The sequence below is a fragment of the Protopterus annectens genome, chromosome 3.part1 (genome assembly GCF_019279795.1).
Source record: "Protopterus annectens isolate FY-2018-M chromosome 3.part1, PAN1.0, whole genome shotgun sequence".
Lineage (NCBI taxonomy): Eukaryota > Metazoa > Chordata > Ceratodontiformes > Protopteridae > Protopterus > Protopterus annectens.
The window spans coordinates 347782836-347807142 of NC_056732.1; the positions used below are offsets into that span (position 1 = coordinate 347782836).

General features: G+C 37.8%; 1 protein-coding gene across 3 annotated transcripts in view; it reads left to right on the top strand.

The window, feature by feature from the left end:
- JAZF1 (JAZF zinc finger 1) overlaps window positions 1-24307 on the top strand; it is a 1846146-nt gene that overhangs the window by 184054 nt on the left and 1637785 nt on the right. The gene's annotated exons all lie outside the window — the stretch shown is intronic.

Consider the following 24307-nt stretch of genomic DNA (forward strand, 5'->3'; position numbering starts at 1 on the left):
TAAGGTGCTTGAGAAAGTTAGGTATATCCATTTGGTACGTTACCTAAGAGAGACTGGCATAAATAATCTTTCCAGTCCAGATATAGAGCTAGACACAGTACACAAAACAGCTTTCACTAGTGTCTTTAATGGTCTCCTTTTGGTAATACTGTTCTGTTGTAGTCCTTCCTGAGCTGTCATCACCATTTGATACAATGAATAATTCTATTCTTATAGCTGTCTGGAGAATTACAGTGGTATTTCTGTTTGCTGTTTTAAATTGGTTTGCCACCTGTCTCTCTGGGCACACTCAAGGTGGTATCTGGAATTAACTCATCTTAATCCCACTCTATAAATTGCAGGGAAGATAGTATACACTTGAGAAAAGGGGATGTATGTCTGTTAAAGAAGAAAGAAAAATAGCTTGTTAGGGACAACAGATAAGGAGCAAGTGGAAAGATATGGCAGGTGTAAGCCTGCGAAGGAAGGGACATGATACTAGAAAGTGTGGGGCGGGGTCAGTTATGTTAATCCACATCGGCAGATCTACTGATCTTATTGACATTATAGTTTTTTTTTTTCTGCTCTCAGTTTATTTATTTATTTTTTCTTCCCTTCCTGTCATTCAGACAGCCAACCCAGTGCCATACGTTCTTGCTGAGTCTACCTGCACTCCAGTCCAATGCTCTCATATTTCCCCTGGGGCTTACAAGGATCCTAAGGGTGTCCTTGAGGGGGCACACTGTCAAACATCCATCCAGGAAGTTTTTACATTTTATGGCCTACCCCTTGTTACTCCCTCACCCTTCCACAGAAATTGTAGTATGCTCGAGAGGCAATTGTGCAAATGAGCCCGCTAACTTAACAGCTCAGCCATGTATTCATCCTTTTCCTCTCTTATGGTCATGCCTAACAGTGCTCTGTCTCCTCTTTCCACCAGAGATCAATGCAGGAGATGTCCACAGGTACACCCGCCCATCCCTCTCTGCCTCTACTTCAGTTGCCCAAGCCCGTAATCAAACCCAGGTTGCCTGGGCCATAGTCAGGGCTTTATCCCTTTCTGCCACCAGAGTGGCATGTTATTCACATTATAGTGGTATTTTCTGGGTTATTTTGATAAGGTTCCACTGCTGTGTTCTGATGGAACTAAGAGGAGGCTCCCTTGATGTTAGTAGTCTCCATACTCGAAGAGAGAAATTTACTGTGAGTTCTACGGATGGTCAGTTTGTTGGCATTAAATGATTGTAGAAACTGATTATTGGTGTAATATGGTGATTTACTGCACTGACATTCATCATATAATTTGTAACTCAGAGTGATTGCTTTTAGCCTTTGATGCACAATCTACAGTCATTTCAAAGCTGAGATTTACTGAGGTACACATCCCTTCAGCTAAGTCCTCCGCACTAGTAAATAAACTGGTTACATTTTTATGTTTCTAACTGTGTTCTAGTATAAACGATCAAAACTGAACTAAAACTGCAAATAATTTAATATGAAAAAGAAATAAAGTGGTTTCTTTTGAGGATAAAAGCCAACTACAACACCACCAGTGGAGAGTCGCATCTAATACAACCAACTAATGAATTGCTGCACAGTGGGCATGTTCAGAAAAGTCCCCTTGTTGCTACCTTACTTTGATGCTGCTGATTTTGTCCAGCAGTGTGTCAGTAAACACATTTCAATAACGTCCCCATCTTTGTTGTTTGTTATGCTCCTGCTGCAGTGAAGTCAGTACTGGAATCCTGGCATAAGTTTCTCTGCCCTTAGTAGAATAGGTCCTGATAGCTCTCTAAAAAGAGTTGTTCACACATCCATGGAACTACAGATAGCCAACCGTTTACAAACAGTATGTTTTGTCCCATAACCATTTGATATTTTGAGACTCATAAATGCATGTCCCAGAAGAGTGAGACTGACCAAATAAGTGAAAATGCCAACTTGTACATACGAAAACAAAGATAATTTCTCTGAGTATTCTCTTTTCTCTGTGGTATGTTGATCTTGGAGTTGGTATACACAAGTTCAAGGGGTGTGAGAGGCTTTTGTGCTCACACTTGGGGAAAAAGACTTTCACTGTTCTGCATTTTCACATATTTTTATTGTTTAAATCTGGAACTCACAGTTACAAGTCTCATAATTACCATAGGGAGTCATTTTGCCCACCATGGTCTCTAACTTATTCTTGAGTAAATAAGGTTAACTGTTAACACACTTTCATATTGCTTTAGTCTGCAAAAGTAAGCCACTAATTATATTTATGGGGCCCATCAAGTACATCAGCATGTCCACTGAATTCTTAGGATACTGACAAAATGAAGACAGACTTTTGATTTAGAAGCATGAACAGCATGTTTTTGACATAACGGATGGATTTGCAGACAAGCAATCTAAAAAAGTTGAAGGAGAGAATATCTCAAAGCCTGCAAGATGGATATCCTCCTGGCTGAGATGTCTGATAAAGAGCAAAGTATTATTCACATAAGAAAGTTTTGCAATTTCAAAAGGAGTACTTAGCTGTTTCAGCACAAAGTTCAAGTCCCAGAAAAGAAAGAAGGTTCTTTGTTAGAGGCCTAATTTGTAAAACACCCTGTAAAACGCTTAACTTTATGGTGCCAGGAGAGCTCTTTAGAAAGACACACTGCAAAATATAATAGTGGGTCTGATTTAGGAGATATGAAACCAACAGTTGGGCAGTGTAGGATGGAAGATGAGTTCATGTGCAAAGGAGAACGATCTCCTGAATGGCAGGCATGTATCCGCAGAAAGTAATCCCTTACTGTGTACTAAATTGTCAGCAGCCATATTGTAATATGAAGACTGTGCACTGACAGATGAAGGGTCAAACTGCAGTCTGTAACAGCAAGGAAAACTATGGTCACTTTGGCTATCTGCAGGGCATTAAAATCAGTTTGACTTCTGTCTTTCACTCCCTCTGTTTCTTCTTCTGCATTGTAAAAGGCATTTTGAACATATGAAATGCAAGAAAGGCCTAACGCAGACTCCCCAGATGAAACCTTGTTACAACATCTCTGGCTGTCAAAGCAACTACTGTATTAAAAGGGGAAAACCACATATTGCTTCCCCACTTAAATGCTGAGGAATCTTCAGTGGCATTTGCAAAGCAGAATGTGCCAGTAAGCATTGTTCAAATGAAGAGTAATGATGCATACACCTTGTGGAAATAGAGGAGCCAACGTATAAAGTTTTACCTTCCTGAACTAACTTGTGCACTGGTCTGGCTCAGAAAGGCAGGGATTTGGACACCTTTGGAACAAATTAAGGAAGAGCTTGGCTGAAAACTCACTCTTGTCTCCTTTTCAGAATCTCTTCTGGCTACACATCTTGAGAAATACATTTCCAGCTAGTGAGGAGCTAGGATATTTTTCTTTGTGATCACTTACCCTTTTGTTGTAGGGAATCACAATGGGTTAGAAGAGAGAGGAGAACTTCCTCCAAGGGAATGAAGTCAAGTACTGGAGTTTTGTCTATTAGGGGATATGCTCCCACCCCATTTCCTGTTGCACAGTGGCCTGTAATATAAGGACAGTCACTAAAAGAACAAAACTGATAAAAAAAAGTCTAATGATAACTTACTGCCTTGGCCCCTTGAGATTGGAAGATCTGAGGACACATGCAGATATACAAAGGGTGTCTACTTAGTTTTACCCTGACCTTTAACTGTGGTGTGTGGGCAGTTACATTTACTCTAAAAAAAATTAGGAAGGTTTTGACTGTCATGACTAGAATGTGCTACGTCTGAAAGAGTTAAAACACTTGGGGTTGATATCTGGCTCCTGAACCATAGTCCTTAAACATCAAAACGCATCTAGTACAGAATGGTTGGGAAAGAAATTGCTAAAAGGTGAATCGGTCATTTCAGAAAACACTTTTCTGCCTTTTGACAATTCTCATTTCTCCCATTTTTTTTTGGTGTTTAGCCATTAAATCCAAAAGCACAGCAGACTTGAGAGTTTCAGGGAATCTCTCACTTTCCAAGAGAAACCACCTTCTCCCTTAGTCTGCTTCTCTTGACTGGCATCAGACTGCAAAGTTTGGTAGGAGTAGTAAGATTATGTCCCACCCTGTTTATTTAAGGTAGCCGCCAGGACAGAATTACTTTCTGTTAAGATTTCTGCAAACTTCTAGAAGTCTGCACAGTGCACTCTAGCCTGTTTCAACTTTTATTTAACATCCTTAACAGCCTTTTGTGAGCAACAGCTTTTATTTTCTTGCAGAGAACCTGCAGTCTTCTGAATATTTTTAGAACTAACAGTATCTTAGCAAAGCATTTGATGGCTTACATCTGAAACGGCATCATTCAGTTTATTACACCCATCCATAATGCATGATTTTTTTTCACTGACCTGATTTTCCTTTTTATTTCTATATTTTGTTAAATGAAGTAGAACATTGATCTATATGGACCTTTTCAGACTCGGCCCGGAGCACTGCTTAACTAACAAGTTTAGAGTTGGTATTCAGTAGGTAGACTGAGGCTAAGTGAATCAATCCCTGAACTTCAGGTTGAAGTTCTGTAATGCCTAATAACCATGATGCTTTACACAAAGTGCCATACATTTTTGATACTTCAGGTATGATAGAAAAAAAATGGCATTGGTCCTCTTAACAACTGACAGGAAACTGAGACTACAATACAGTAACAGTTTTTCACATCCTTCACTTTTAGAAACTCTCACACACAGTATCATAAATGCCCTTTTCATTCAGTAAAGAAAGGACGAAGCAAATACTGAACAGTCAAAAGTGCAGAAAACAATAAACATAGCAAAGGAGAAAGACTCATGAGAGAATTCCAGCAGAGCAGCCTGGTGCCAAACCATCCAGTATACTTGTATCTCCTTGTAGGTATGACATTAGCAGGCCTGACAGCTAGAAAATAAAACTGTATTCTTCCAAGATGAAAAATTATCAAGGCGTGGGGTGATAACACTAAAATTGAAGAAATCCTTCAGTCATTAAGCTATCTACCTGCATTTCCACAAATATACTTTGGCCAGGTTTAACTTAATAGCAGAAAAGGTTCACTGGTGGTGCTGCGGTAGCGTTGTCGCCTCACAGTAAGATTCTGTCCGGTTCGATTCTCAGCTAGAGTGCCTTCTGCGTGGAGACATGCATGAATGGGCGTACCTTCGTTGAAGGTTGTGCGTCAGGCCTGGCAAGCGGGTACGTAAAAATCAACTGCCAATCATTAGCGGACCGGAGGTCCGCTGTGGCGACCCCTAACCGGGAAAAGCCGAAAGACACAAACAAACAATAAGGAAAATATAAAGAATTTCTGCTTAATCTAGTATAGAAAAGTTCTGAGGAAACAAATAGTTGCAACTTTCTGAGGATCACAGAAAAGATGAGATATAGCATCCCAGCCCATATCTGGGCTTTGACATCTATCTACTCTACAGACTCTAACCTACTAACTTTCCTACTGAAAACTCTTTTTTTACAGTAGTTAAATGACATAGCATCCTAATTTTTATGTAATATAGCTGCAAATATATATCTGTCTTTCTAGTAACCATACATATTAAATGTAGGTACATGCAATGTAGACCCTAAACTGTACATACAAATTTAATGGAACATTCATATTTGATTCACAATGAAAAATGCCAGTGTTTAATATATGTATCTAAAGTGAATATCGTGTTCATTTTGTAATTGTAAAACCTGTACATTTTTTCTCCCTGTGCAAAGATAAACACCTACTCTTAGATTCATTAATGCCTGCACTAAATGTACACTATTCTGAGTGAGCAGATGACACAAACATAACTCACACGTTCTATCTCCTAATTTTAATTTAATTGCTGATTTGCTGAAAATGCATACTAATACAAAATCTGTTGTTCTAGCAACTTTGTAAGTTTATTAGATTAGTATTTAAAATTTGTCCCTATTTTGAGGCCTCTGTCCCCCCATCCAGCCAGATGTTTTAGCTCCACATTGCCTCTGTCCTGTTTGTTGGTTAAAACAATACTAGTAGGTGAACAAGTTCAAAACTGCTATGTCCAGACTAATTTGGTATATGGCCTATTTAAAACATGCCCTTTTAACCATGAGCCGGACCAAAAGGCACAGATTACAACAATAAGGATGTAAAAGCTAAAAAAAAATCTAAACACAAAAAGTAATAAAAGTATTAGTGGGCAGAAAAGTGGAACAGAGCAAACAATGAGCTTTGATGTCAATGAACAGACACAGAAAGTAATAGCTGTATTGAAAAAAATAATAATAATGATTTAATAAATGAGTGCAGTAGAGAAATAGTGTAAGTAAATGAGTGTTTATAGACATGCACATATGTATGTGTATATATATATATATCTATATATCTATATATATATATATATATATATCTTTATATATCTATATCTATATCTATATATATATATATCTATATATATATATATATATATATATATATATATATCTATATCTATATATATATATATATAATCTATCTATATATATCTATATATATATATATATATATATATATATCTGTGTGTATATATCTATATATATATATATATATATATCTGTATATATATATATATATATATATATATCTGTATATATATATATATATATATATATCTGTATATATCTATATATATATATATATATATATATATATATATATATATATATATATATCTGTATATATCTGTATGTATATATATATATATATATATATATATATATATATATATATATATATATATATATGTATATATATATATATATATATATATATATATATATATAGATATATATATATATATATATATATATATATATATAGATATATATATATATATATATATATATATATAGATATATATCTATATATATATATATATATATATCTATATATATATATATATATATATATATATATATATATATATATATATATATATATATATATATATATGTATATAAATGTAGGTTCACTTTATAATTTCGAAAAACTGAAATCCTGAATTTCAGTTTTTCGAACTTATAAAGTTGAAAGTTTTAAATCACGAAAGTGCATAATCGTGAATCCAAATATCTCAAATTCACGGTTATAACTTTACGGTGCGTTGTGTGCGGTGTTGTGACTGGATGGTGTTTCATGTTGTGTATGGATTTAGGTGTGATTTAATTTTTATTTATTTTATTTATTTTATTTTTGTTAACCGGGAAAGTCCGACTGGACACAGGTCCATTTTCAGCAGAGGCCCGGGGAGAAAAGCTCCATGATACAATACAATATTAAATTAAAACAGTACAAAGCAATTCTTAACATTTATAAGTAGTACAGAGGACCATTTACATGGCATGTGATAACTTTAGTAGAATATACAGTCAGTAGTCTAGTAGAATATACAATTAGTACAAATAATACAAATATATATAAATTTTTTTTTTTTTTTTTTTGTAGAAATATTAGTAAATATAAAGTTGTAAATTATGCTTTAGTATAACAGAGAAGTAAATAAATGCCCATAGTGGCATAAAATAGGATAAAGATATAGGTAGGATGAGAGTAAGATAAGCTCTGTTAGGTATTGTGTTGGTCTAGAAACGGATTAGAGTGTTTTTCAGGTAAGGGATATGCTACAGAACAGTACAAGTGTTGGAATGTTTACTGCTGTTAGATTGATGAAATGTTAGGATGAATCTGTGGGATAGCAGTAGAGCTCAGTAAAGGAAAATGTTGTAGTGTAGCATAGTCCTTGCAACTGAGCATAGATGTTGCTACCCTGGGGTATAGCAAGAGCAGAGCCAGATATTAGAATAGTAGGATTTCAAGAGGTGTTTGAAATGGGTGCAAGAAGTAGTGCTGGTTATATTGTTTGGGAGTGAGTTCCAGGTTTGTGCTGTTGTGCAGGCAAAGATAGATTTACCTGCTTCATTTTTATGTCTAATTACTTGAATGAGATTTTGGTTGCTAGATCTCAGGGCTCTAGTGGTGGTGTAGGGCTTAATTAGTTGTTGGAGGGCAGGAGTTTTTTCAGGGTAGTAGTAGAGTTTATGTGCAACTATGGCTTGATTGAGTCTAAGTAGCTGAGGAAGTTCCAGCCACTTGAGTTGCATTAGGGAAAGACAGTGATGGGATCTATTTGAGAAGTCTGTTGCAAATTTGGCAATTTTGTTGTAGCATGATTCCATTTTGTGAAGTTCAGTCAGGTGAAGGTTAGTTAAGATAGGGGAAGCATAGAGAAGGATAGAGAGGAGGTGGTTTCTTGCAATAGTGGCTTTGGTCTGATTAGTCATGAACTTTTTATTTCTATAGAGCAGACCCAGTTTTCGGTTGACCTTTTTGATGGTTTGTGCTATATGGATATCATACTTTGGGTGGTTATCAATGTCAACTCCTAGTAGTTTGGTGTGGTTGGTTGGTGTGATTTGAATATTGTTTTTGGAGTTTATAATGAGGTTATAATCTGAGTTGGATGATCTGCCAGGAGTGAATAGTATTAGTTTGGTTTTCTTTGGGTTGAGAAGAAGTTGCATTTTAGTAAACCAGGTTTCTGCTAGGGTAAAGTTGTATTGGGTGATGCTGTGTAGTCAGGTTATGGTGGTGTCATCAGCATATTGAACTACTTGTAGCAGTGGGTAGTGAAGAAGAAATGTCGTTAGTGAAGAGGGAGAACAGCAGTGGACCAAGGATTGATCCCTGAGGGACTCCTATGGAAACTGGTAAGAGGGGGACAGCTTTTCTTGCCAGAGAACTGCTTGTTAGCGTTCTGATAAATGGCTGTTGAACCAGAGTATGGTGGAGGGGCAAATGTTGAGACTAGATAGAGTATTGAGGAGCAGATTGTGGTTAACCATGTCAAAGGCTTTTGATAAGTCGAGGAAGATGGAAGATACGAAAAGACCGTGGTTTCTAAAGTGATTGACTGTATTGGTATAGGATAAGAAGGGCAGTGGTTGTGCTGTGGGAGGGTCTGAAGCCGTGTTGGGAGTTGGATAGTAGTTTATTTTGTTGAAGATATTGCATTAGTTGCAAGTGGACAACTCTTTCTAGAATTTTTGATAAGGGTGATAGTATGGCAATTGGACGATAGTTGGTTAGCTCTAAGGAGTTGCCACCTTTATGCAGAGGGACAATATGGGAGATTTTCCAGTGGATGGGAACTTTGTGTTCTGAGATTGATCTATTAATAAGAATTGACACTGGGTAGGATATGGTGTCTGCTGCTATCTGAAGGAAATCTGCAGGGAGTTTATCGGCAGCTAGTGTAATTGGTTTTAGCTTCCTAAGGAGGTTTGCAACCATTTTAGTGGTCACTGGTTGTAGGGAAAAGGTAGAGAAGCTATTTTTGTATGACTGTTATGTGCGGTAGAAGATTCTATAGGGGTATCATTATTTTTCTGGGTATTGGCTAGATTTTGAACTATTTCTGTAAAGAATTTATTAAATTGAGTAAGAATATCATCTTGGTTGTTTGGCAGTACAGGGGTGGGAGTGGATGCTTTTCCAGGGTGAAGTAGTCTATTAATGGAGGTCCAGAATTTATGTGGGTTATGGCTATATTTATCCTGTAGGTTTTTGTAATAATTGGACTTGTCTAGTTTAGTTAGTCTCTTGGCTGTATTATGTAGTTCTGTATACTTTGACCTTGGGATAGTGTTTGAATCTTTGTGGGAAGCTATCCAGAGTTTGTCCCTTTCTTTCATTATCTTTTTTGTCTCTTTGGTGAGCCATGGGGCTTGGTGGGTTTTTGTCCTGATGGATCTAGTAGGGGCATGATGGTCTAGGATATGTAGGAAGGTAGAGTTAAAGTACTGTACAGCTTCATTGAGAGGTAGTTGTTTAAGGGGGAGCCAGTTGCAGCAATTTAGTGCTTTATTAAAGTCACTGGCTCTGAAGCTTTTTTTATTACGTATTATTTTTAGTAGAGGTAGGTTGGGTAGGTGTTGGGTCATGCTCCTAATTAGGTAGGTGGGTTGATGATCACTTAGACTGTCAGGTAAGCAGCCAGACTGATGTACAAAAGTGGGGTGAGATACCAGAATCCAATCCAAAATGGATTGACGTTTGGTTGTTTTGTCTGTCCTAGTGGGGTTTGTGATTATTTGGGAGAACCCGTAAAGGTTGATATGCTCTGAGGGATAATCTTTGGAGCAGTTGGCCCAATCTATGTTAAAGTCACCTAGTAGTATTGTTTCGTAAGGGAGGGAGAGTGACTACCAACTTAACATGTTTTCCATAATGGGAATGTTGTTACCTGGGGGTATATATGCCCCTGCGATGATTATTTGTTTATTTGGGGTTAATTTAAATTTGGCTAGGATAAGTTCTTCGTTGTTGATTTCTTCATTATTATAGTCAAGTAGTTCTAGTGAGAGGTGGCTTTGGAATAGAATTGCTACACCTCCACCCTTTTTCCCTGTCCTGTCATTACGCAAGATATCATAACCTGGGGCTATGATCTCATTATTGTGGTGATCAGGTTTAAGCCATGTTTCTGTTAGTACCACTATGTCAGGTTTGTATAGTGCTAACAAGGCATGCAGGTCATGTATTTTGTTTAGTATGCTTCTTGCATTGATGTTTAGGAAGAGGAGAGATGCTTTGGGCTTGTAGAAATGGGGGGTTGGTAGCTTTATTTTGGCTTTTTCTGTTGAGGTAGGGCCAGGATTTGGATGAATGTCTCCACAGCAGGAGAGTTTTAGGAGTAAGTTTAAGTATAGTTTGTTGAGTTTATTAAAAATTTTAGATAACTTGTGTGAGGTATGGGTGTTAGTTTTTTATTGCTAATTTGTTATAATAGAGAGATGGGGTTAGGATGTAGAGTTGGGGGTTGTAATAGGAGAGTTTAGAAGTTGTGTGTGGTAAGTTATGGGTTTGGTTTGCCATGGGGTGGAAAAGTGATATTTAGATGGGTGTGATAGGAAGAGAGTATAAAGAGTAGAAGTAGGATGGAGATAGTTGCTTGATAAAATAAAGGTTTATGGAGAAGGGGGTGTTGTATGCTATACGTTTGAATTAGTGTGAGGATAAAGTTGATTTGGAAGTAAAATTGGTGAGTAAGTTAGGGTGTAGATGTTGTGGGTGTGGTGGTAGTGATAAATGTTGTGCTTGATTGCTAGAAGGTTTGGTGGTTGAAATATGTGTTATAGTTGAATGGGGTGATGTAATAGGATAATTGGGAGATGAGAATTGATGGGGAGGTGTGGTCTAAGTTTGAGAGTCCTAGGGGTGGGTGGGAAAGCGGTGAGGTAGGGGAGCGAAGTGAGCAGAGCGGGTTAGCACTGCTGTGGAAGAGGCACGGTGAGAGAAGAAAAAGAAAAACAATCAGAGAAAGGCTTTTCAGCAGGGCAGAGCTCTTTAGTGTCTAGAAATAGTGGATATGATTTAACATTTTATGCACAGAGCTCTGAAGGAATCTACTAGCAGGAACAGAACAAAATATGAGACTAGAGGTCTAGAGTCTAGAGTTTAAGGTAAGTAAGTGTTTTGTTAGAGTTTTGTGTGTGAGTTTGAGTGTGTGTGAATGTGTTTGTTAGTTGTACGTGTGGGTTAGGGTAGGCAGATGAAAGTATGGGTGTGTAAGTGTTGGATGTGTTGGTGTTTGTATATGTGTAATGTTTGTGTGTGTGTGAGGGGCTGTAGAATGTGTGGGTGTGAGTTTCCTTTCTGTGTGTGTTTGTGCAATTTCGAAGTTGGTATATATAAGTAAGGGGGGTGGAGTGCAAGGGGGCTTGCTCCCATGCTTATATTGTAGGTTTATTTGTTTGTGTTTTTGTGTTTGTGTGTGTTTTGGGTTGGATGATGTATGTGTTTGGTGGTGTATGGTGTGTTTCTGTTCGTGATTTTGTGTTTCGTGATTGTGTAGTTTCGGGATTTAGGCCGTTCGTGATATATATATATATTGTTGTTGTGTCTTTTGGCTTTTCCCGGTTAGGGGTTGCCACAGCGGAACTCCAGTCCGCTAATGATTGGCAGTGGATTTAGTTGCCAGCCCTGACGCACAACCTTCAACGAAGGTACGCCCATTCATGCATGTCTCCACACAGATGACGCTCTAGCTGAGAATCGAACAGGACGTCTTACTGTGAGGCAAAAACGCTACCGCAGCAACTATATTGTTAAAGTCTTAAATAAATAACATTAAGAATTTACCTTTTATGCCTTTAGTCAGGAACAACACTTCAGGATGTGCAAACAGAAATTCTATTCTTACAGCACTGGGAGCTGGTCTTCATAATTCTTGATGAAGCATTCTCACTTTATAGGTTCATAGGTAGGTACTAGGCTATCAGCCCAAGGGCCTATGTAAGCCTAGCCAACAAGGTTCCCTGGCTTACGCCACCCAAGAAAGTTATTTTCCTGTGCCACTGTTGAGCAGAGACACAGAAGTGATCCCTGGGGTGTATTTCCTATTTCCCATCCACTTATCAAGATTTTTCTTGAAGAGTGCTAATAAAGAACTTTGCTTGACATAGATGGGTAGCCTGTTCCAGAGTATGGGAAGTCTCTGGGACAGGAATCTATCCCTCCAGCATGTCCTGTTTATTGTGGTGACAAGGTTTAAATCCCTAGAGTCTCTAGCTCAGAGGGATTGGGATTTCTTTAGGTGTAGCATGTCCATCAGCTCTGGGTTTGACATAGCTTTATGTGTTACATTTGCACACAAAAACTATTTTATGCATTTTCATATCAAACGGCTCATGCAATTTCTTGACGTTATAATAACTGTGTCCTATAGAAAACTTTGCAAATGTTCTCATCCCTCATGATTTTCGCCTTAGACTTCACATGAACACCTTCCTATACATGATTCACCTGCTTCCAAAGGGTCTTGTTTCTGACCTTGGATGTTTCAAACCTGCTGTAGCAACAACGCACTCTTAGCCTAGAGGAGTCAGGCTAACAAATTCCTTTTTGTGTAACTACATGCTTCACTTCATGCAACACATACTATTCTCTCTTATTACATACTAAAAAATGCAGTTAAAAAAAAAACAGCAATACCGTAGCTTATGAAGCTGTATTTTCCCAGCCCTGCATACAAATTATATTTGCTTTTTAACTATCATATTATAGCATCATTAATAAACTGAAATTAATATACATTTAAATAAGCTGGTCTTGTCCCATAACAGTTTTCTCCCTCTGACACTATCAGTGTCATACCATGCATATAATTATATTTTTATTTTTCTTAACGATAAAATATGCCTCAGCGTCATAGTAGTCATCATTTTTTGTCAAAATACAACTGTCATTGATTTGTGCATGCAGTGGCATTTTATGTGCAGGTGAGGTTAAACATCTTGTAATCACAGCCTATAGAATAGAAAATGCTAAAATGATTACAAATATAAAAAAAAGTACAATGACAATACCCAGGATTATGCTAGTTCCCAGGTTGCCAAAACTACTGCCCAACCGCCCAAAACGTTTCCAACTTTTGGATGTGCTGTCCAACTCTTTGTCCCTTTGTTCCATGAAGTTTGGCAGTTTTTCCTGTTCATCATGATAGTCACTAATATATGAACAGCAACGGCTCCGTATGAGGGCACATGACCCCCCCCCCTTTTGCAGCAAGCATTATATCAAGTGCCATTTGATTCTGTAACATCACAGTTTGCATTTCAGTCATTTCTTGATTTGCCATCCTGATGTAATGTGAAGTTTTGTTGGCCACCTCCTGTAGAATTTGGGCAAGCATGGTGATTTCAAGCATTGTCCTTTGCACTCCATACCCAGGATTAAAAATTAAAAATACTTGTTTATTCCAGTGAATTTCTCAATTATTTCTCAGTCTACCTGCTGGTGGGTGTTTGAAATGTTGAATAGCATGAGTAATATAGCCTACAAAGCAACATCCAGACCAGTCTGTAGGCAACCAGGGGTAGGCATGATTACTACAGATGTATTAACGGTCACTTATCATGCCCATGCCATGCCCCCAGTCATAGCTTTTTAAGTACAAAGAGTCTAATACACTTTCATGCCTGGTGTCATTACATTTGCTTTTTCCTACTGGTACAGTCCCGTTTCTGGCATAACATGTGTCTCCATGTGTGGTTACAAGTTGAAGAGACACAACCTTTGAAACATCAGTTACATTACACCAGGTTAAGCTGATGTCATTAAGGTCCTTTTCAAATGACACCTGTGATGCAGGGATGGGAATCATGGGAATCCCTGACTTAGAATGATGAGGTATATGCAGACATATCCAGCAGTTTGTTTTGTTTAGATTTTTGGCATATTGCCGAAGGACCAGCAAGAAACTGTTTTCTCTCGACCAGTTTATGGAAGGGAACAGCAGCAGAAACAAGGCAAAAGTACCTGTTGTCACTGGATTCATCATGGACTGCTACTGAAGTTGACCTTCTCACTGGGCAGATAATTTATCTGTCACACCTCGATCTCTCTCTGTTGGCTGTGATAATTCATCTGGGGTCCCTATATGACAGGTCTTCTTGCAATGAGATGAATGGATCCACATTGGTAGTGCTGCACAGCAAACTGCGGTTAAAGTGGTGAGCAGGACCTGGAAAGGCCCCTTCCACCTCGGGCTCATACAGTTTTTCCTCTGAAAAGCTTTTACATATACCCAATCACCCGGTTGTAGTTGATGACAGGGTTGGTCAGGAGGCTTTGGTAATGCTGCTCTTACTGTTAGATGATATTGCTGCAAAATTTTAAGGGGTCTCCTACAGTAAGAAATCATAGCATCATCTGAAAAAGTTAAATCAGCATTTTACACTGGAGGGGTAGCTGGAAGGGCCATGGGTCTCCCCATTAATTTCTCATATGGACTCAATTTCCTGGAGGCATTCAGTGAGGCCCTCATACTCATCAATGCTAAGGGAAGGGCTTCGGGACACTTTAAGTGGGTTTCAGCACAAATCTTTGAAATTTTATTTTTAAGGGTCCTGTTTACGCTTTCCACTAATCCAGATGACTGGGGATTGTTGGGACAATGAAAACTGAACTTAGTATTAAAAGCTTTACATAATTCTTTAAACAGATTATTATTAAAATTAGTTCCCTGGTCACTTAACAATACTGGGTATACCGAATCTCGGTATATAATCAGATCATTTTTTAATAACTGTGACTGCATCAGCTTTGCGACATGGGTAAGCTTCCATCCATACTGAGAACATGCACACTACCACCAAAATAAATTGTAAATTATTAGTCTTAGGCATCTGGATGAAATCCAGCTGTATATTAACAAAAGGTCCCCAGGGTGGAGGTAAATGTGCAGATTTGCTGTTGGCATGTTTGCTTATGTTATACTCCAAACAAATACTACAATTTTGTACATACTGAAGCATCAAAGAGGAGACATGAGGGGCATACAAACTTTGGGTAATTTGATTAAATAAAGCTGTCTTATCTGTATGGGCCGGTAGATGATATGCCCTTACTAGGTAAGGTAGCAAAGAGGCAGGTGCCACCAGTCGGCCGTCCGGATGTCGCCATATACCATCAGAGGATTTTCTGCATCCATCCTTGAGCCACCTCAGAACTTCTCCCAGTGATGCTTCAGCTTGAAAGGCTGACAATTTTGCAAAATCAAACACATCATTACTGTTGTAGTTTGTTACTGTCAACATACAAAGATGTTTACAACAATTCACTACTGCATGTTTAGCAGCTTGGTCTGCTAAGTTGTTACCTTTTGTAGCAACGTTTAACACCTTTTGATGTGCACAACATTTGATTACAGACAGCCTCTTAGATAATAAAAGTGCATCTAACAATGATTTTATGTACCCTGAATGTTTTATTTGATTTCCTGAAGAGGTTAAAATCCCTCGCTCTCTCCAAAGTTGCCCAAAGTCATGTACCACCCCGAAAGCATAATGGCTGTCTGTAAATATATTGGCCACCTTGTCTTTTACTAACTCACAGGCTTTTTGCAAAGCCACTAGCTCAGCTATTTGAGAAGAGTGAACAGCCTCTAATCTTTGTTGCAACAATATTGTTTCCTCGGTGCAGACTGCTATTCCCGAGTTCAACTTTCCTGTTTGATTTCTTCCACAGGAACCATCCACAAACAGATGCATGTCAGCATTGGGTATAGGAGTGTTCTTTAAGTCCTCTGTAGGGGAAAGCAAATAGTTAGTTATACACACACAATCATGCTCTTCACCATCCTCAGCAGTAGGCAACAGAAATGCAGGATTTAGAACAGGACAGTGGATCAGAGAAATAGATGGCTCAGAAAGAAGTATAAGTTCATATCTAGTTACTTGCAGTCGAGAGTGGTTGAGTTTTCATTTTTAGCAAAAGAGATGATACAGAATGAGGGACAGATGCTGCAGATCATTCCCAAGCACCAACAATTCTGCCAGATTAACTAGAATGGCAGCTGCCCTTAAACAAGGTGGAAAACCTTTTGCAACAGAATCAAGTGCTGTGCTCTAATAAGCCAATGGATGATAGCTTTCCCCATGTTTTGGGGCAAGTACTCTGTGCAAATCCATTTCTTTCATGACAAAATGAAATAAGTCTTATAGTCTGGTAACCCTAAAGCTGGGGCAGTAGCTAAAGCTTGCTTCAAGTTCTGAAATGAATTTTCCTCTTCATTATTCCAAAAGAGAGGCTCTGGTGCATCCTGCTTTAAAAGATTTGTCAAAGGTTGGGCAATTTCTTCATAGTTAGGGATCCACTGTCTTCTGTCATACGTAGGAGAGACCTAAGCTGTCTCTAAGTAGTCGGACGTGGGGCCTTGGATATTGCATCAATACAAAATGGTAACATTTGCCTGCTACCCTGGAATATTAAATGACCAAGATAACCTACCTGAGATGACCACAATTGTAGTTTTTCTCTAGATACTTTGTGTCCCTTTTCTGCAAGGATAGTCAGAAGATGCAAGGTATCCTGCTGACATTGTTGAAAGGAGTTTGATGCTATCAGTAAATCATCTACGTATTGTACTAACACAGACCCACCCAGAAATGTCACATTCTCCAAATCTTTTTTTAGAATTTGAGAAAATAACGAAGGAGATTCATTATATCCTTGTGGCAACCATGTCCATGTATATTGCTATCCCTGATAAGTGAAAGCAAACAGAAACTGACTGTCAGGGTGAATAGATGTATAAAAGAATGCTGAACATAAATCTATCACAGGAAAGTAACTAGCTGTAGGTGGTATGCAACTCAGTATTATTGCTGGATTCGGAACAACAGGAAAAGTAGGTAGCACTGCATTATTTACAGCCCTTAAGTCCTGGACAAATCTATAAGTATCTTTTCTTGGCCTTTTCACTGGAAAAATAGGAGCATTACAAGGGCTTTTAGCTAGTATTGTTATTCCTTGCTGTATTAGAGATTGAATTACAGGTTTGATTCCCTGCTCTGTTTCTGACTTTATTGGATATTGTGGAACTCTGGGGAGTGGTTTTGATGGATTTAATTTTATTTTTCTGGGGTACAATAAATAGTACAACCCAGCTTACATAATGAATCTCTTCCTAACAGGTTTACTGGTGCAGTAGTACTCAGAAGAAAAGAATGCTTTTCTTCAATCGGACCTAAAGAAAAGGGGATGGGTTCTGAAACAGGATACGTAACTGTAGTATTTGTTACTCCAACTGCCTTTACTTTATGTTCTGATACTGGTATTTGACTGTCTAAAGTAATTTTTAACACTGAACTAGTGGCTCCAGTGTCCACCAGAAATGGGTTTTTCTTTGAAATTATTTTCATTTTAACGTAGGGACCATTTTTATCTATTGGCAGTAGGGGGTTAAGATTCACTTCTGTATTATTTTCATGAACTAGTCAGTATGGAGCTTCCTGACTCCTTCCAGTCTGAGGAGGTGGTGGAGGAAAAACTGCATTATTATAACTTGGTTGCCACTCAGTCCAAGTGTCTTGGACTCTTTGCATTTGCCTGTGTGGGCACTCCCCTCTCCACAATTAAAGCAAGATATATTAGATGAAGCTTGAGGGGTACTGCCAGCTCGTTGTTGCTAAGCCAGCTGCCCCTTGTTCCCCTCAACCAGCACTTTTGCTAAATCGTCTAGCAAGCTTCTACCTCGACCCCAGCTGCCTGATTTGTAAAGTTAACAGCTTATCCTCAGTATCCTTCCTTCATTTTCCAGATACTCTGTACAGTGATTTGCAGCACTTAATAAAGACTCAAGTCCTTCCCTTGCCAGTCTATGAGCACCTGCTTTATTTGATTTTGTATAGTGGTTTGCCCACCCTGCACAAAGGCTGCTGCAATAGCTGGCTTAGCTTGCTCTTGTGCGTCTGATATTCCTGAATGTCTAGCAAGCACTGCGACTTAAATAGTCTGCAGGGGCTTCCCCCTTTATTTTGTTTACATGCCTGTATTTTAGACCAGTCAGTCCTAACTTGACACACATCTGTAATCTTGTTTAACAATGCTGTTCATTTATCTATTAATGCATTTCCTATGAGAGTGAAATCGTTATTTCAGCCTTTTCCAGTAATTGCTTTCTTATTTCATCTGAAGTAACTGCCCTCAGCAGTTTTATTTAAATCTGTCAAAGTAGGATTGTAACATTGTATTATAGTTTTTAATTCTTCCTTGAATTTTAATGGATCTTCTCTAATATTTGGAAAATTTTTAGACATAGTATGCAAATCAGCAGGTGCCCAAGGACGATGAACAAGTTCCCTATTGTTAGCCCCCAAAATTTCCCTGAGAGGTGCCAGTATATTCCCTCCAGAGGTTGTAATCTCTTCTTCTTGTACTCTGTCATGTGAGCGTGTATGGTAAGATACAGGAGTGTCAAATACTAATGCCCCTGTTGGGGAAGTAGAAACTATCTGAGAAGGATAGGAAGAAGAACCTCCCTCGACTGCAGATGCCTTTTCAAAAGATGAAGATTAAACAGGGGAACCAGTCTGAGATGTACCAGTATCACATGAACTGGGTGTCCAATGGACAGTAGACTGAAATCTACTGGAGGATTATCATCCTCATCAGAAGTTTCTGCTTTCTGGCCATCCTCAGTTTGTTCCAAACCTGCTAAGACAGGATAAAGGGATCCCTTTTTACTGGTCTGTACTGCCTTTTTAACCTCTTTTACTTGTTGCAACAATTTTTTATTAACATCCTGTAACCCTTTTAATGCGGAGTCCTTTTCCCTTTTAAGTGTGTCACTGTACCAAGAATAAAATGCTATCATTTGTTCCCCACTTACTTTGCTTTTCATTTCTTCCAAAATACCTTTCAGTGTCAGCAAATTAGTCTTATCATAAGTTCCATTTAGTGGAAATACCTCACCAGCACAATTCTTAGTAAGTTGAAACCAGTCATGCAAATATTTACAACTTTCCTTCCCATAGTTAAAATACATAAAATATGCAGGTGTTCCCTTTTCAGGGATTTGATCTTGCTTGCTTATCTTTGCTCCCATTCTTCTTATTTTATAAATCAGTAATAAAAATGTTAGGCTTACCTTACAACTCCTGGATCCTGCCAATTCCGAAGACAGAAAATAACTATAGCAATCCGCGCACCATACAGGGAGGGAAAGATAGGAAGTCTGTTGTCGTGCAGCAACAGAGGAGAGGTTTTGATTAGCCTTTTCCCACAGCACCCCCTTGCTTTCGTACCTTCGCGAGCTCAAAAGTTACAGCTTCAGCATTGCGGTCGGTATAACGGGGCAGATAGGTACTATGTCCAGAACTGACCCCTCTTTCTGACCACTGTGAGGGTACTTTCACACAATCACACTAAGTCCCAATGTGCTTTTGGGCTCAAGAATTTATTTTAACAACACATACCTCTAAGTCCTATCATGCGGTAGGCTCATGAATTTGTTTTAACCGTATATAGTCTATGTCCCAATCATGCTATGGGTTAATGAACCTGTTGTACAGTCTACATCCCAATCATGCAGTGGGCTCATGAACTTGTTTTAACTTTACAGTCTACGTCCAAATCATGTGTTGGGCTCATGAACTTGTTTTAACTTTACTTTTAGCTTTTAACTTTTTCTTTTCTTTCTCTCATACATTCATACATTGGCAGAATAAAAACATCTCTCATACTTCTTACCTTTCAATCCTGAGGGTACCGCCCTCGACACAAGATGCCTCCTTGTGTTAATTTGTCTTTTACTGTATGTGCACATACAGTTACTGTACTCAATGACTGTGGGGTCCTCCCACTATTACTTGTATATCTTACAACCACTCAGTCAAACAAAAACACACTCATGCACTTATACTACAAACACAGTTATGCACTTATTCTACAAACACAATCATTCACTTATTCTACATTTTGCTAAAATTGTCTAAAAGAGAAAAAGGAAAAAAAACACAAACCAACCCTTTTCCCCTTACAAAACAATTTCCCTGCCAAGGCTAGTATGTTTGCACAGTCTGAATAGCTGCACATCTGAGTCTCTGACTATTCCATGCAAAGCAGTGTGGAAGTCACAGAAAATCTGTGATGGACCCTATTCCAGAACTGCCCTGCAGCAAAACCAAAGTTCAGATCCAGAGAACGGCACCAAATTGTTAGTCATAAATAAATAACATTAAGAATTTACCTTGTATGCCTTTAGTCAGGAACAACACTTCAGGATGTGCAAACAGAAATTTTATTCTTACACCGCTGGGAGTTGGTCTTCATAATTCTTGATGAAGCATTCTCACTTTACATACAAAAACTGTAATTTTATACATTTCTTATCAAATGGCTCATGCAATTTCATGACGTTATGACTGTGTCCTATAGAAAACTTTGCAAATGTTCTCATCCCTCATTATTTTTGCCTTAGACTTCACGTGAACACCTTCCTATACATGATTCGCCTGCTTCCAAAGGGTCTTGTTTCTGACCTTGGATGTTTCAAACCTGCTCTAGCAACAACACAGTCTTAGCCTGGAGGAATCAGGCTAATAAATTCCTTTTTGTATAACTACATACCTCACTTCATGCAACACACACTATTCTCTCTTATTACATACTAAAATAATGCAGTTAAAAAAATCAGCAATACTGTAGCTTATGAAGCTGTATTTTTCCCAGCCCTGCATACAAATTATATTTGCTTTTTAACCATCATATTATAGCATCATTAATAAACTGAAATGAATATACATTTTAAAAAGCTGGTCTTGTCCCATAATAATATATATACATACATATATATATATATATATATATATATATATATATATATATACATACATATACATACATATACATACAGTGGATATAAAAGATTTACACACCCCTGTCAAAATGCCAGATTTTTGTGATATAAAAAAATGAGACCACAATAAATCATTTCAAAACTTTTACCACCTTTAATGTGACCTATAACCTGTAATATTCAGTTGAAAAACAAAAATCTGTTAGGGAAAAAAAATATAAAAAAACGTACAATAAGCTGGTGGAATAAATGTGCACACCCTTAAACTAATACTTCGTTGAAGCACCTTTTGATTTAATTACAGCATTCAGTCTTCTTGGGTAGGGTCTATCAGCATGGCACATCTTGACTTGGCAATATTTGCCCACTCGCTCTTGCAAAAGCACTCCAAATCTGTCAAATTGCGAGGGCATCTCTTGTGCACAGCCATCTTCAGGTCACCCCACAAATATTCTGTTGGATTTTGGTCTGGGCTCTGGCTGGGCCATCCCAAAACTTTAATTTTCTTCTGGTAAAGCCATTGTTTTGTTGATTTGGATGTATGCTTGGGGTCATTGTTGTGTTGAAAGGTGAAGTTCATCTTCAGCTTTCTAGCAGCCGCCTGAAGCTTTTGGGCCAAAAGTGACTGGTATTTGGAACTGTTCCTAATTCCCTCCACCTTGACTAAAGCCCCAGTTCCAGCTGAAGAAAAGCAACCCCAAAGCATGATACTGCCACCACCCTGCTTCACCGTGGGGATAGTGTTCTTTTGGTGATGTAAAGTGTTGTTTTTGCATCAAACGTACCTTTTGGAATTGTGGCCAAAAGTTCAACTTTAGCCTCATCAGACTATAACACATTTTCCCACATGCTTTTGGGAGACTTGATGTATTGGTTTGCAAATTTTAGCTGGGCCTAGATATTTTTCTGTGTAAGAAAAGGCTCACATCTTGCAACCCTACCCCATAGTCCAGACATCAGACAATGAGAGATTGTTGTCATATGTAGTAAACAACCAGTACTTGCCAGAAATTCCTGCAGCTCCTTCATTGTTGCTGTACGTCTCTTGGCAGCCTCCCTGACCAGTTTTTCTGTCTTGTTCTTTCATTAATTTTGGAGGGACGTCCAGTTCTTTGCAACATCACTGTTGTCTCATATTTTCTCCACTTTTTGATTACTGTCTTCACTGTGTTCCATGGTATATCCAATGCTGTGGAAATATTTTTGTACCCTTCTCCTGACTGATACCTTTCAACAATGAGATCCCTTTGATGCTTTGTAAGCTCTCTGTGAACCATGTTTTTTGCTGTAGCAGGCAACTGAGTAAATGTCAGGAAAATCCTACTAGGACAGCTGAACTTTATTTGGGGTGAATCAGAGCCTCTTTAATTGATGGCAGATATGTACCCAAGAAGACTGAATTATGTAATTACATCAAAAGGTGCTTCAAAAAAGTATTAGTTTAAGGGTGTGCACACTTATGCAACTAGCTTATTGTATGTTTTTTATTTTTTATACCTTTCCCCTAACAGATTTGTTTGTTTTTTAATTAAATTGTACAGGTTATAGGTCACATTAAAGGTGGGAAAAGTTTTGAAATGATTTATTGTAATCTCATTTCTTTATATCACAAAAACCTGGCATTTTAACAGGGGTGTGTAAACTTTTTATATCCACTGTATACACATGCACACACACACACACACACACACACATTATATATATATATATATATATATATATATATATATATATATATATATATAGTTACACATACATACATACATGTATACATATGTTTCTGTTTGGGTTGATAAAATGTAGCTCATGTAGTGAAACTAGGTGAAGACAGGTTGAGAAAGGAAAAGGATTGGGTAAAAGGAGTGAGCTATTAAGTTTGCTTTAACTTGAACCAGCTACATTATGCAGCCGTAAAGAAATGAGTGCAAAGAGCTTTCCTGAACAGTTGCAGCTGAGAAATCTGAGGATGTGGAATTCCAAATAGCCAGGGCAGGTTTGGAGAAAGCTCTTTTGATGGTATTTAAGGTGAATGGTGATCTTTCTAGATTAGTAGACCTAGGGTTGTGAGATCTAAGAGGAAATTGAGAAGTTCTGATGGCTACTTTGCCAGCTAGTAGAGGACAGAAATCAGAATTCAGTAATTGCATAGAGCAGTAGCTTGGAAAAAGAGATAAGTTTGGTTTTTGGTAGAGACTTAGTAGTGGAAAGAAGTAAGCAATGGCGTGTATATTGGTTAGATAGCTAGTTTAGCAAACTGTGCAGTTCTTAAGCAACGCAAGTTAGCAACACTGTGCTTGTGACAGAAGATGCCAATATCTTGGGCAAGTTTTTTTTTCCCAGGGATTGTAGAAAAAAAAAATAATATGAAAATGTCTGTATCTAGTTCTTTTCTAAACAGATGATTATTTAAGATGCAAAATATAATAGAATACTCGTTATTAAAAATAGCGATGTGCCTCTGGTTAAGTTTTTATTCATGAAGTATACTCATTTTTTCATGTAAATAATCCAATAAACATTTTGTTGTAGATAAAAAAAAAAAAAAGTTTTGTCTTCAGTTGTCTTTGAATGAGAAAATGAATGAAAACTGTGCTACTGTGGGATTACATTGAGATGAGTTTCTGCCCGATGTGAAGCTGCCTTTCTGCACCATGTTGCAGTGGCCTGATGTTAATTAATGCCAGCTACCCATTAGCCAGTAGAGTTACTTTAACTGCTGTAGATTTTTTCAGAATGTTATTATTGGCAGAGATATAGGTTAAATATACAGCAGTCTGAGGTGACAGCAAACTAGACTGTACTGCTAGTGCAAAGATTCTGTCTTAACTTTTTAAAAACTTAAAGAAATGTTTAAAGGCAGTACTTTTTTGCTTTATTACAAGTAAGCAGAATTACATAGTAAAATACCAAACCAATAGGCTAAAATCCATGAACTTTAATAGATGTATCCAAAAGAGTGGTTAGCGCTTTCACGGTGACCACACCGCTTCATCAGACAACATTAACTAAGAAATACAAGTCTTTTATACAAAATGTGACTAATAAAAAGCCCTTAATTGTGATGTCATCAAAAAGTTACACATTTTTTAAAAGAATACACATTGCAGAAAACACATTCATATATCATGAAAAAAACAGCTATAAAAATGTATGCAAACATATTGCACTTATAAAAATATATG